Source organism: Amblyraja radiata, chromosome 4 (genome assembly GCF_010909765.2).
Source record: "Amblyraja radiata isolate CabotCenter1 chromosome 4, sAmbRad1.1.pri, whole genome shotgun sequence".
NCBI lineage: Eukaryota > Metazoa > Chordata > Chondrichthyes > Rajiformes > Rajidae > Amblyraja > Amblyraja radiata.
Genome location: NC_045959.1, coordinates 58,763,408 through 58,775,474, shown reverse-complemented (window position 1 = coordinate 58,775,474; position 12,067 = coordinate 58,763,408).

Here is a 12,067-nt window from a genome sequence, read left to right as displayed (position 1 = left end):
TATCATGCCATGAACAAGCTGTCCAACAACAAAGCAAGTGGATCATATCTCTGCTGAACATCTTAAGTATGTGAGTATGAGGATAGCTCCTCTCCTTGCTATTTGTTTTACTGGCTTTATGATTCATGGCTTGTTACCAGACTCAATGTTGTCTGTCCTGTTAGTGCCGGTCATTAAGGACAAAGCTGGTAAAGTAGGCAGCCTAAATAATTACAGGCCCATAGCTTTAGCCAGCATATTGTCAAAGGTTTTAGGAAGAGTTCTGCTGGATAGAATAAACGAGTTTGTTAACTCCACAGATAACCAGTTTGGCTTTAAAGCTAAACATATGCTGTATGGGCATAATAGGCTAGGATGTCTTCCTTTGTAAGCGTTGACCAGTCCATGTAAATGTATTATAACATATAACATATATAACATATAACAATTACAGCACGGAAACAGGCCATCTCGACCCTTCTAGTCCGTGCCGAACACATAATCTCCCCTAGTCCCATATACCTGCGCTCAGACCATAACCCTCCATTCCTTTCCCATCCATATAACTATCCAATTTATTTTTAAATGATAAAAACGAACCTGCCTCCACCACCTTCACTGGAAGCTCATTCCACACAGCTACCACTCTCTGAGTAAAGAAGTTCCCCCTCATGTTACCCCTAAACTTCAGTCCCTTAATTCTCAAGTCATGTCCCCTTGTTTGAATCTTCCCTACTCTCAGTGGGAAAAGCTTTTCCACGTCAACTCTGTCTATCCCTCTCATCATTTTAAAAACCTCTATCAAGTCCCCCCTTAACCTTCTGCGCTCCAAAGAATAAAGCCCTAACTTGTTCAACCTTTCTCTGTAACTTAGTTGCTGAAACCCAGGCAACATTCTAGTAAATCTCCTCTGTACTCTCTCTATTTTGTTGACATCCTTCCTATAATTAGGCGACCAAAATTGTACACCATACTCCAGAATTGGCCTCACCAATGCCTTGTACAATTTTAACATTACATCCCAACTTCTATACTCAATGCTCTGATTTATAAAGGCCAGCACACCAAAAGCTTTCTTTACCACCCTATCTACATGAGATTCCACTTTCATGGAACTGTGCACAGTTATTCCCAGATCCCTCTGTTCACCTACATTCTTCAATTCCCTACCATTTACCATGTACGTCCTATTTTGATTTGTCCTGCCAAGATGTAGCACCTCACACTTATCAGCATTAAACTCCATCTGCCATCTTTCAGCCCACTCTTCCAACTGGCATAAATCTCTCTGTAGACTTTGAAACTCTACTTCATTACCCGCAACCCCACCTATCTTAGTATCATCTGCATACTTACTAATCCAATTTACCACACCATCGTCCAGATCATTGATGTACATGACAAACAACAGTGGACCCAACACAGATCCCTGTGGCACCCCACTCGTCACTGGCCTCCAACCTGACAAACAACCATCCACCATTACTCTCTGGCATCTCCCATTCAGCCACTGTTGAATCCATCTTGCTACTCCACCATTAATACCCAACCATTGAACCTTCTTAACCAACCTTCCATGAGGAACCTTGTCAAAGGCCTTACTGAAGTCCATATACACAACATCCACTGCTTTACCCTCATCAATTTCCCGAGTAACATCTTCAAAAAATTCAAGAAGATTAGTTAAACATGACCTTCCAGGCACAAATCCATGTTGACTGTTCCTAATCAGACCCTGTTTATCCAGATGCTTATATATATTATCTCTAAGTATTCTTTCCATTAATTTGCCCACCACTGACGTCAAACTAACAGGTCTATAATTGCTAGGTTTACTCTTAGACCCCTTTTTAAACAATGGAACAACATGCGCAGTACGCCAATCCTACGGCACTATTCCCGTTTCTAATGACATTTGAAATATTTCTGCCATAGCCCCTGCTATTTCTACACTAACTTCCCTCAATGTCCTAGGGAATATCCTGTCCGGACCTGGAGACTTATCCACTTTTATATTTCTCAAAAGTGTCAGTACTTCCTCTTCTTTGATCCTCATAGTTTCCATAGCTACTCTACTTGTTTCCCTTACCTCACATAATTCAATATCCTTCTCCTTGGTGAATACCGAAGAAAAGAAACTGTTCAATATCTCCCCCATCTCTTTTGGCTCTGCAGATAGTTGGCCACTCTGACTCTCTAATGGACCAATTTTATCCCTCGTTATCCTTTTGCTATTAATATAGCGGTAGAAACCCTTCGGATTTACTTTTACCTTACTTGCCAAAGCAACCTCATATCTTCTTTTAGCTTTTCTAATTTCTTTCTTAAGAAATTATCCCTATGTTTGCAGACACACAAACCTTGGAGGGGGGGTAAACTTTAAGGAGGACTAGACCAAGTGCAGACCTGTTGGTCCCATTCCCCCAACGCAATATTCCACCACTCACCCAGAGCCCCCAACTGCGCAGGCGTGGCAATAACTTGGAAAAAATAAGATCAATGTGAACGCATCTCACTCTCCCTCTTCAGTCCCCTATTCCCCTCCTCTATTATCCTCTCTCTCCCCACATTCCCCTCCTCTGTTTTCCCCCCTCCCCTTCTCCATTACCTCGCCATCCCTCTTCCTACTTCTATGCTCCTTCATTCCCACTCATCCCTCAGCAATCCCTCCCCCTCCTGTTCACCCTTCCCCTTCTCTCCCCTCTCCTCCTCCCCATCCCACTCCCTCCCTCACCGCTCACTCCCTCTCCTTTCTCCTACCCTCGGTCACTCCCTCCCTCCATAACCCCTCTCTCCTCCCAATCCCTCTCCTCTCACTCTATCCCCCTGCTCCCCCACTCCTCATCTCCCCCCATCCCACCCCCTACTCTCCCTCACCTCCCTCACTGCCCTCCTCTGCCTCAATCCCCGATTCCCTACCTCCCCCACTCCCCACTCCAATCCCTCTATCCCCCTCCTCCCCCAATCTTCTTCCTCAACTCCCCCATTTTCCCCTCCCTCTCCCTCCTTACCCCCCTCCTCTCCCTCCTTACCCCCTCCTCTCCCTCTATTGCCCTGCTCCCCCACTCCTCATCTCCGTTATCCCAATCGCGATGAAAATCACGATTTTTTTTTTTAAACTGAGGGTTTTTCTTCTCGATTTTTTAATGTAAATAAAATTTGGGATCCCATTGTGACGTCATTGTGACATTAAATGTGGCTGACGGGCAGGGCAAGTGGAAAACTGTTTTTTAAAGCTGTTTTTGTAAAGTTTAAAATGTAAATAACTTGTAAAATATTCCATTAATCTGAAGGAAACTTGTTTCATTTACATCACAGGACAAAGGTGAGTAAGGTGGCCCACAAATGGTAGAGCTACGTTGTACCGTTTTTGTGCAAATATCGGTACAAACCGTTGGGACGCAATATTCCACCACTCACCCATAGCCCCACGGGAGGCCTGGACCCCCAACGCAACCCGTTCCCCAACGCAATATTCCATCACTTACCCGTTCCCTCTGCGCAAGCCGTTCCCCCAACGCAATATTCCACCACTCACCCATAGACCCCCACTGCACAGATGCGGCTCATTTCCGATTATTCACACTCCCTCATTAAACTTTTTTTTGGGTGGAGAGGTGGAATATTGCGTCGGGGGACCAGCCCTCCCGTGTGAACATGGGACCCAATGGGTCCCACTTAGTCTAGTATATTATTAAAACTCTTATGTTGTTCGTTTCTATGTCTGTGTGCTTGTCTGTGTGCATGTCTGCGATCTCGGATTCTGTGATGTTGTCAAATTACACCAAAACGGTACATGATAGCGTTACAATTTGAGGATGTGGTGGTTTGTTTGAAGTTTCGTTTAGATTGATGTTATATTTTACAAGTTATTCACATTTCTACTTTTTTTTAAATCCCAATTTGAGAAAAATGTCTTCCTTCTGCAGCTATGACTTCACAATGGGATTGTAGCCATCCCAGGCTACAATGTTGCAATCCCAGGACACTGTGTCCTGCCAGCCCTAGCAAGTGCAATTGCAAGCTACAATGTTGCAATCCCTTTTTTATATTCATGGCAGCAAGGAGTTTAATGAGGGAGTGTGCATTTTTTTTAAATATTCTGTCAGCAAGGATTTAACCCAAACCCACCAAACAACCATTTGCATGCAGTGCCTTTTTACTTCAACCCAAACCCCCCAAACAACCATTTGCATGCAGTGCCTTTTTACTTCAACACAAACCCCCCAAACAACCATTTGCCTGCAGTGCCTTTTTACTTCAACCCAAACAACCATTTGCATGCAATGCCTTTTTACTTCAACCCAAACAACCATTTGCATGCAATGCCTTTTTACTTCAACCCAAATCCCCCAAACAACCATTTGCATGCAGTGCTTTTTTACTTCAACCCAAACCCCCCAAACAACCATTTGCATGCAGTGCCTGTTTACTTCAAACCAACCATATTTTCATTTTCAAACCACATTAAGGGCACTCACAGTTGAGTAGACATGTGTTCAGTGTTATTCAGAGCTCAGAGACACGTGACCCTCTGGCTTCCTCCATCTTGCAGAGACTGAGTGAGGTACACCACTTCCGGGCTTTATAGTCCCTCCCCCTCCCACCAGCAGGGGCAGCAGAGAGAATGGCAAATACATTTAAAACATTAATATCTCTCTGATCTTTCATCGATGGGAAAAACCCTCTGGTCCAGGAAGGCGGAGGGGGGTTCTGAGCGAGGTGGCCAAAAATGACGGCCGTAGGAGGCGGCTTTCTCTCGGAAATCACAGCACAGTAAGCCAAAAGCGGTCAAGATCAGACTTTTAGTAATATAGATAGATATCGATATATATAGATATAGATAGAAGATGGATAGGTTGGTAGATATAGAATAGTAGATAGATAGATAGATAGATAGATAGATAGATAGATAGATAGATAGATAGATAGATAGATAGATAGATAGATAGATAGAACAGGGTCTTGGTGAGACCACACCTGGAGTATTGCGTACAGTTTTGGTCTCCTAATCTGAGGAAGGACATTCTTGCCATAGAGGGAGTACAAAGAAGGTTCACCAGACTGATTCCTGGGATGTCAGGACTTTCATATGAAGAAAGACTGGATAGACTCGGATTGTACTCGCTAGAATTTAGAAGATTGAGGGGGGGATCTTATAGAAACTTACAAAATTCTTAAGGGGTTGGACAGGCTAGATGCAGGAAGATTGTTCCCGATGTTGGGGAAGTCCAGAACAAGGGGTCACAGTTTAAGGATAAGGGGGAAATCTTTTAGGACCGAGATGAGGAAAACATTTTTCACACAGAGAGTGGTGAATCTCTGGAATTCTCTGCCACAGAAGGTAGTTGAGGCCAGTTCATTGGCTATATTTAAGAGGGAGTTAGATGTGGCCCTTGTGGCTAACGGGATCAGGGGGTATGGAGAGAAGGCAGGTACAGGATGCTGAGTTGGATGATCAGCCATGATCATATTGAATGGCGGTGCAGGCTCGAAGGGCCGAATGGCCTACTCCTGCACCTATTTTCTATAGATAGATAGATAGATAGATAGATAGATAGATAGATAGATAGATAGATAGATAGATAGATAGATAGATAGATAGATAAGGGACTGGATAAGTGAATAAATGTGATGCTCGACATGTTAGATATAGATGCAAGTAATTATGGGGGAGGGAGAGTAATTATGATGTGTACATGAAAAGATTTATCTTGAAGTTGATGTACATTTCAGACTTGTCATCATGATATCAAGAGTCATACAGCTCATAAGTGGACCCTTTGCCCACTATGTCCATGCTGACCTTTTTTGTATATCTATACTAATCCAATTTGCCCACATTAGGGCTATACCCTTCTATGCATTATCTATTTAAATGCTTGTCTAAATCCCTCTTAAATGTACTAATTGTATTTGATTCCACAAAGTTATCTGGCAGTGTAAGAAAACTCACAAGGTCACAGGGAGAACATGCAATCTCTGTACAGTCAGCACCTGTAGTCAGGATGGAACCAAGGTGTCTGATGCAGTAAGGCAGCAACTCTACCACTGTGAAGAATATAGATGGGGTACACCTTTCCCCAAATTAGAGGTAGATATAACTGAAGGACATAGATTTAGGGTAAGACATAAAGGATTTGGAGGGGATGTGAGGGACTGCATTATCACCCAGAATATATGCTTTATCCAATACCTGCACACTATGGATGGCCTTATTGCAATCATGTATAGTTTTTTCGCTGATTGGATATCATGCATCAAACAGCTTTTCACTGTACCTCGGTATACGTGACAATAATAATAAACTAAACTAGAGTACTGAGCATCTGGAATACACAGATGGAAGCAGAGTTGCTGGCAGCATTTCTTAAGTGTCCAGGCAAGCACTTAAATTGTTTGAGCACACAAGCCTATGTGTTGTAAGATGGCAGTAATACTGATGGATGTCTTCTGGTCGACGTGGACACTGTAAGCCAAATGGCCTGTTTACATGCTGTATGATTCCAAGGCTCAAGAGCCTGCATCCCATTTAACTACTTACTCATTGGTGAATTCAGGTCAGGGGGAGTTCCCCCCGCCACGGGTACCATGTAATCCCATTTTGCCTGCTCCATGGTCGGATAGTTGGCGACTAAGCCATCTCCCCCACCTGGTTTGCCAAGTGAGGAGGGGGCTGTGGACCCCTCCCGATTGGACCCCTTTGTGGGCCGGATGCGGCCCGCGGGCCGGCAGTTTGACACCTCTGACTTATAGTATATGACTCTGGTACACCTCTGGATTCTCTTTTGTCCACAATCATACTCTATTTGCCCCTTGTCTTCTCTGATGGTTCCTTATTTATCCTGATTCTCACGTAATATCAACCATATATTTGCCACAAAATCCCCTTCCTGCTTCTTTAAACTATTTCCTTTATTAGCAAAGGAAGTCTGGTGTTGCTTCCCATGCCTTTTCCCCTTGGTGAATGTTACCTGGTTGAATATGAGCCATATATTTTAAAATATTGCGCGATTACATTAGTGCCTGCTACCATTTTACCTTGATTCCAGTTTACCATGGCCAGTGCTTCTTAAACTGGTGAATGGTTCACCCAAGGGCGAATGAAATTATTTTGGGATGAATGAAACTAGAGGGATGAATGAAGGGTGAATGACTTAATTTATTCAGATATTTCCTTTTTTTTTCTATAATTAAAAAAGGCATTGCCTTTAAAGTGATTAGTAAGCTAAGCTCTTATTGGTTTTAATGGCAGTGGAGCTGGAGATTTGATATGCTTTTTTCCTCTCTATCTATGGTTTTCTAATTTCCCAAATTTACAGTAATATAACCTTTTAGGGAAGACCAGACGAGCTAGTGGAATCATAAATTTATAAATGGCAACACTGGAGGATCGCCGTAGGCAACAGGTGAACTGTAACTTTAATTTGTGTTGCCAATTTAACTACTTTTCTGCTAGAACTAGAATTCAATATATATTTAATGTACTTCAATCTACCAGCAACATGAATTTTAGCTATATTAAGTAGATTTGAGCCCTGTTTTTGGCAATCTAAAATTAGATTGTGCCATTTTCTTGTAGTGATATTCTGCATTTTCTATTCTAGCGACTTTAGTATTTTGTGAGTTGAATAACATACACACTTAAGAAATGAGTTAATTTATGTGTTTTGCTCATGTGACAAAATAATTTATATAAAAATTTATACGCAAGGGAGAATAAGACGAAAATTACCAAAAAACATAAGAAGATTTAGTTGAGGGTGAATGAAATTTAGTGATAAAGACTCAAGGGTGAATGACACTGAAATAGTTTAAGAAGCACTGACTCATAGGCCACATCAGTTTTTAACTTGTTCTTATCTATGGCAATGCAATCACTCTGCATTTCCACAAAAAAACACCCAAGATCTTTCCTGGGCACGTAGGGTGGATGTTAGTGGCGGTGATACAATGCTGAACTAATCTTACGTCCATCACCAAAAGTAAAGACGTTTTTAGCAATGAATCCCAACATAAGCTGCAAAACGATTCCCTGTTACTGGGTGTGACATTTACCTGGGGCTTAATTAGGCGGGCAACAAAGATTGCAATCTAATTTCTGCTGATGTTGTCATGACATGTTCCTTTATGTACACTCAGAATTATACAGTAATTCTCGAGGATGGTGGCATGCGGAAATAAAACTAGAAAAGGTCACAGAAAAACTTAATAAACTTAAACAAAACAAGAGAGAACTTGGAGTTTGCTGACATCATTATGTGAATGAGTCAAATGCTGACCAAAACAGAATAAAACACAGAAATGCTGATACCTACTGATGTTGCAACTGTGAGTAAGCTGGAATACAGAAAGGAACACCAGGTTAGAAACTTCTACATTTAACTAGATGTAGTAAAGTGGTGCTCCACAGAGAACCTATTTAGTTAAGTTTAGTTTAGAGATACAGCGCAGAAACAGGCCCTTTGGCCCACCGAGTCCGCGTTGACCAATGATCCCCGCACACTAACTCTATCCAACACACACTAAGGACAACTTACGATTATACCACGTCAATTAACCTACAAACCTGTACGTCTTTGGAGTGGGAGAGGAAACCGGAGCACCCAGAGAAAATCCACGCAGTTCACGGGGAGAATGTACGAACTCCGTACAGACAAGCACCCTTAGTCAGGATCGAACCTTGATCTCCGATGATGTAAAGCAGCAACTCTACCATTGCGCCACTGTGCCTGGACTTCGCTGCCGTCCTCCGGCATATATCCTGTGTGTTGTGCACATTCTTCCTTTTACAGAAACCAACTGATTCTGTGTGTAATAAAAACAAGAATTGCTGGAAAATTCTCAACAGGTCAGGCAGCTTCTGTAAAGAGATGTAAACAGCAGGACACCCTTCACCAGAACGGAGACGCTGCCTATCTACTGATTGTTTCCAACATTTTCTGCTTTATTTCAGATTTCCAGACTCTAGAGTTGTTTTATCTTCATAAACCCCACCACTGCTGGAAGCCATTCTATATTATGGTGAGCTATGAGGGAGGCTCAGCTTGGAAAGGAGCAGACCTCTAACTTTACAGTTCCTGTCTTGCTGGTAAAGTGGAATACATACACCTTTCACTCTCTCCCTATTTAATGTTTGCTGCCAATCTACTCTTTCTACCAAAGTGGGCGACCTTAAATTTTGCAAATTATATTCCATCTGTCATGTCTTCACCCATTGCTGACTTCTGGTGTCAAGTTTCAATGATCAATCCTTATGTATCACACCTTTTTTTTCATCTCTGGCCTTGTTCAACCATCTGCCTGTCAAAATCCCCCTCACCTGTGTTTGTCTATTACCTGTACCCTTTGTCCTGTCCTCCTCTCTTCCAGCTTTCTTCCACCCACCCCTCTACAATCATTCTTAAGAAAGGTTCTGACCCGAAACGTCACCTATCCATGTTCTGTCAGGGATGCTGCTTGACCCACTGAGTTATTCCAGCACTGTCTTTTTATTTAATTTTAATTTGAGTCCATAATAAAGTTTATTATTAATATTATTATTATTATTATTATTATTATTATAGTTCTCTTTTCTCTGGATCATAAATACCGGAGTTGTTACTTCTTTCAGACCTAGAATCTGTACAATTTGGGAAGATGACCACCAATACATTCATGTTTAAGAAGGAACTGCAGATGCTGGAAACTCAAAGGTAGACAAAATTGCTGGAGAAACTCAGCAGGTGAGGCAGCATCTATGGAGTGAAGGAAATAGGTAAAGTTTCGGGACTCAACCCAAAACGTTGCCTATTTCCTTCGCTCCATAGATGTTGCCTCACCCGCTGAGTTTCTCCAGCATTTTTGTCTACCGATACATTAATTGTCGTCATAGCCGACTCCTTCAAAATAACCTGTTTGTTCTCCAATTTTCCGTCCATTAACCAATCCTCAATTCACACCCATACATTATACCCTAGGATCCAGTCGTCATGCCCTGGGGGTTTCAGGGTTAGTCCCGGTAATTACCTTCAAACTTGGTTAAATTCGTGCTAATGCCAAATTATAATCTTTTCAATGTTCTTTTTAATGTATGACCGAAATAAACTATTCATATTCATATTCATATTCATAATCCATTATTCCAAAATCTCTTCCTAACAGCACTTTGGGAATCTGTAAAATATATTTGTTTGGTTGTAGCTCGGAACAGCACATATAAAAGTCTTCTTGCATATCATTTTCAATCTTTGTATTTAGTAAGGACAAACCTACCACTTGTAGGAGAGTGAGTGACTTTCCTGCATTCGTTTTAAATAGTCTAATCAATGTGAATGGATTGGAAAGCAATGGAGATCTTGCTTAGTGCATTTGCTAGATCCAAACTGCTGCTTCTCCCCGCTGGCTGTAAACCTGGGCCATATTTCCCGCAAGTCCAGGCAGGGCTGTAGGTTAACCTGGCGGGATGGGCAGAGTTGAGCTGGGTTTAGCGCTGCTTCTCTGCGCTGGCTGTGGGCCTGGGGGCACAGCTCCCGTCTGACTCCCGACGTCTCTGGCCACCCCCAGGCGTGGGGTACTCGGGTGGTGCCAAGGATGGTCCAGTGGCGGTTCGGCAGTGATTGCACCGCCGGGATCGATCCTGGCTGCGGATGAGGCGTAGGGCTGCTGAGGGTGTTTTGGCACGTCTCCCTCCTCCAATCACCGCGCTCTATCCTCAGACCCACCCTCCCTACTTCCGCCTCTGACTGACACCTCCCTCCCCCAATGATTGCGCTGAATCATCATGTCCCACCCCCATTGCCTGCTGACTGACATCTTCCTCGTCCAATCGGCGCCCTCGATCAGCAGTCCCACCCCCACTGTCTCGCGGAAAGCGGAGATTTCACTGGGTTTTAAAATCCGGATTACAAAAAATGGGGTGGGGGGGGGGGGGGGGACATGATCCCCCTGGCCCCCCCTGGATTTCCGCCCCTGGACAAGGCGTGCTGCTCTAAGTTAATTCAGTTTAGTTTATTGTCACGTGTACCGAGGTACAGTGAAAAGCATTTATTGTGTACTAACCTACCAGTGCAAAGACAATACATTACAAATGTGCCATTCACAGTGTACATAAACATGATAAGGGAATAACATTTAGGGTGAGGTAAAGCCAGTAAAGTGAATAAACATAGTCCAATGGTCCCCGATGAGGTAGAGAGTAGTTCAGGGCTGCTCTCTGGTTGAGGTTGGACGGTTTAGTTGCCTGATAACAGCAGGGAAGATACTGTCGCTGAATCATTCATTCTATAACCCTAAGATGTTACAGCTTTTTGCAATTTGCTTAAATATCTGTTCCTTGTGAGTATTTAGAAGCTGAAAAGCCTTCAAAGTAATTATGTGGGAGGCTGCCGCTACCAGGCAGTGGTAAGGCAACTGCTGCAGAAATTAGTGCTGGTCCCTCTGCTTCCTTGCTTCCTGTGACGATGTGGAGAATGAACTTTCAGATAAACTGTTGCTAATAATGAGCTAGTGCCTTCTAAAAGATTAAAACTTGGATTTATTTGGGATATAGCTAGGAAACCCTATTAAACCCTATTAAATACCATCTGTGTCCTGGAACTGTGTCCAGAACCAGGGACCACAGTTCCACAACCGGGGGCCACAGTTTAAGAATAAGGAGTAAGCCATTTAGAACGGAGACGAGGAAACACTTTTTCTCACAAAGAGTGATGAGTCTGTGGAATTCTCTGCCTCAGAGGGCAGTGGAGGCAGGTTCTCTGGATACTTTCAAGAGAGAGCTAGATAGGGCTGTTAAAAATAGTGGAGTCTGGGGATATGGGGAGAAGGCAGGAACGGGGTACTGATAGGGGATGATCAGCCATGATCACATTGAATGGCGGTGCTGGCTCGAAGGGCCGAATGGCCTACTCCTGCACCTATTGTCTATTGACAGTGTTCGCCATAAAATACAGGTTAAAAAAATTCTGAACAAAACTTAATTTCACACCGCTCAAAGAATGGACACATCTCTTTCCTCCCTTTTTCTAATCTGTCTCACCCTATCTGTTTGTCACAATTTGTGACACATAAAGATGTTCCTACCTAAAATGACACACAATCCAGGACATAA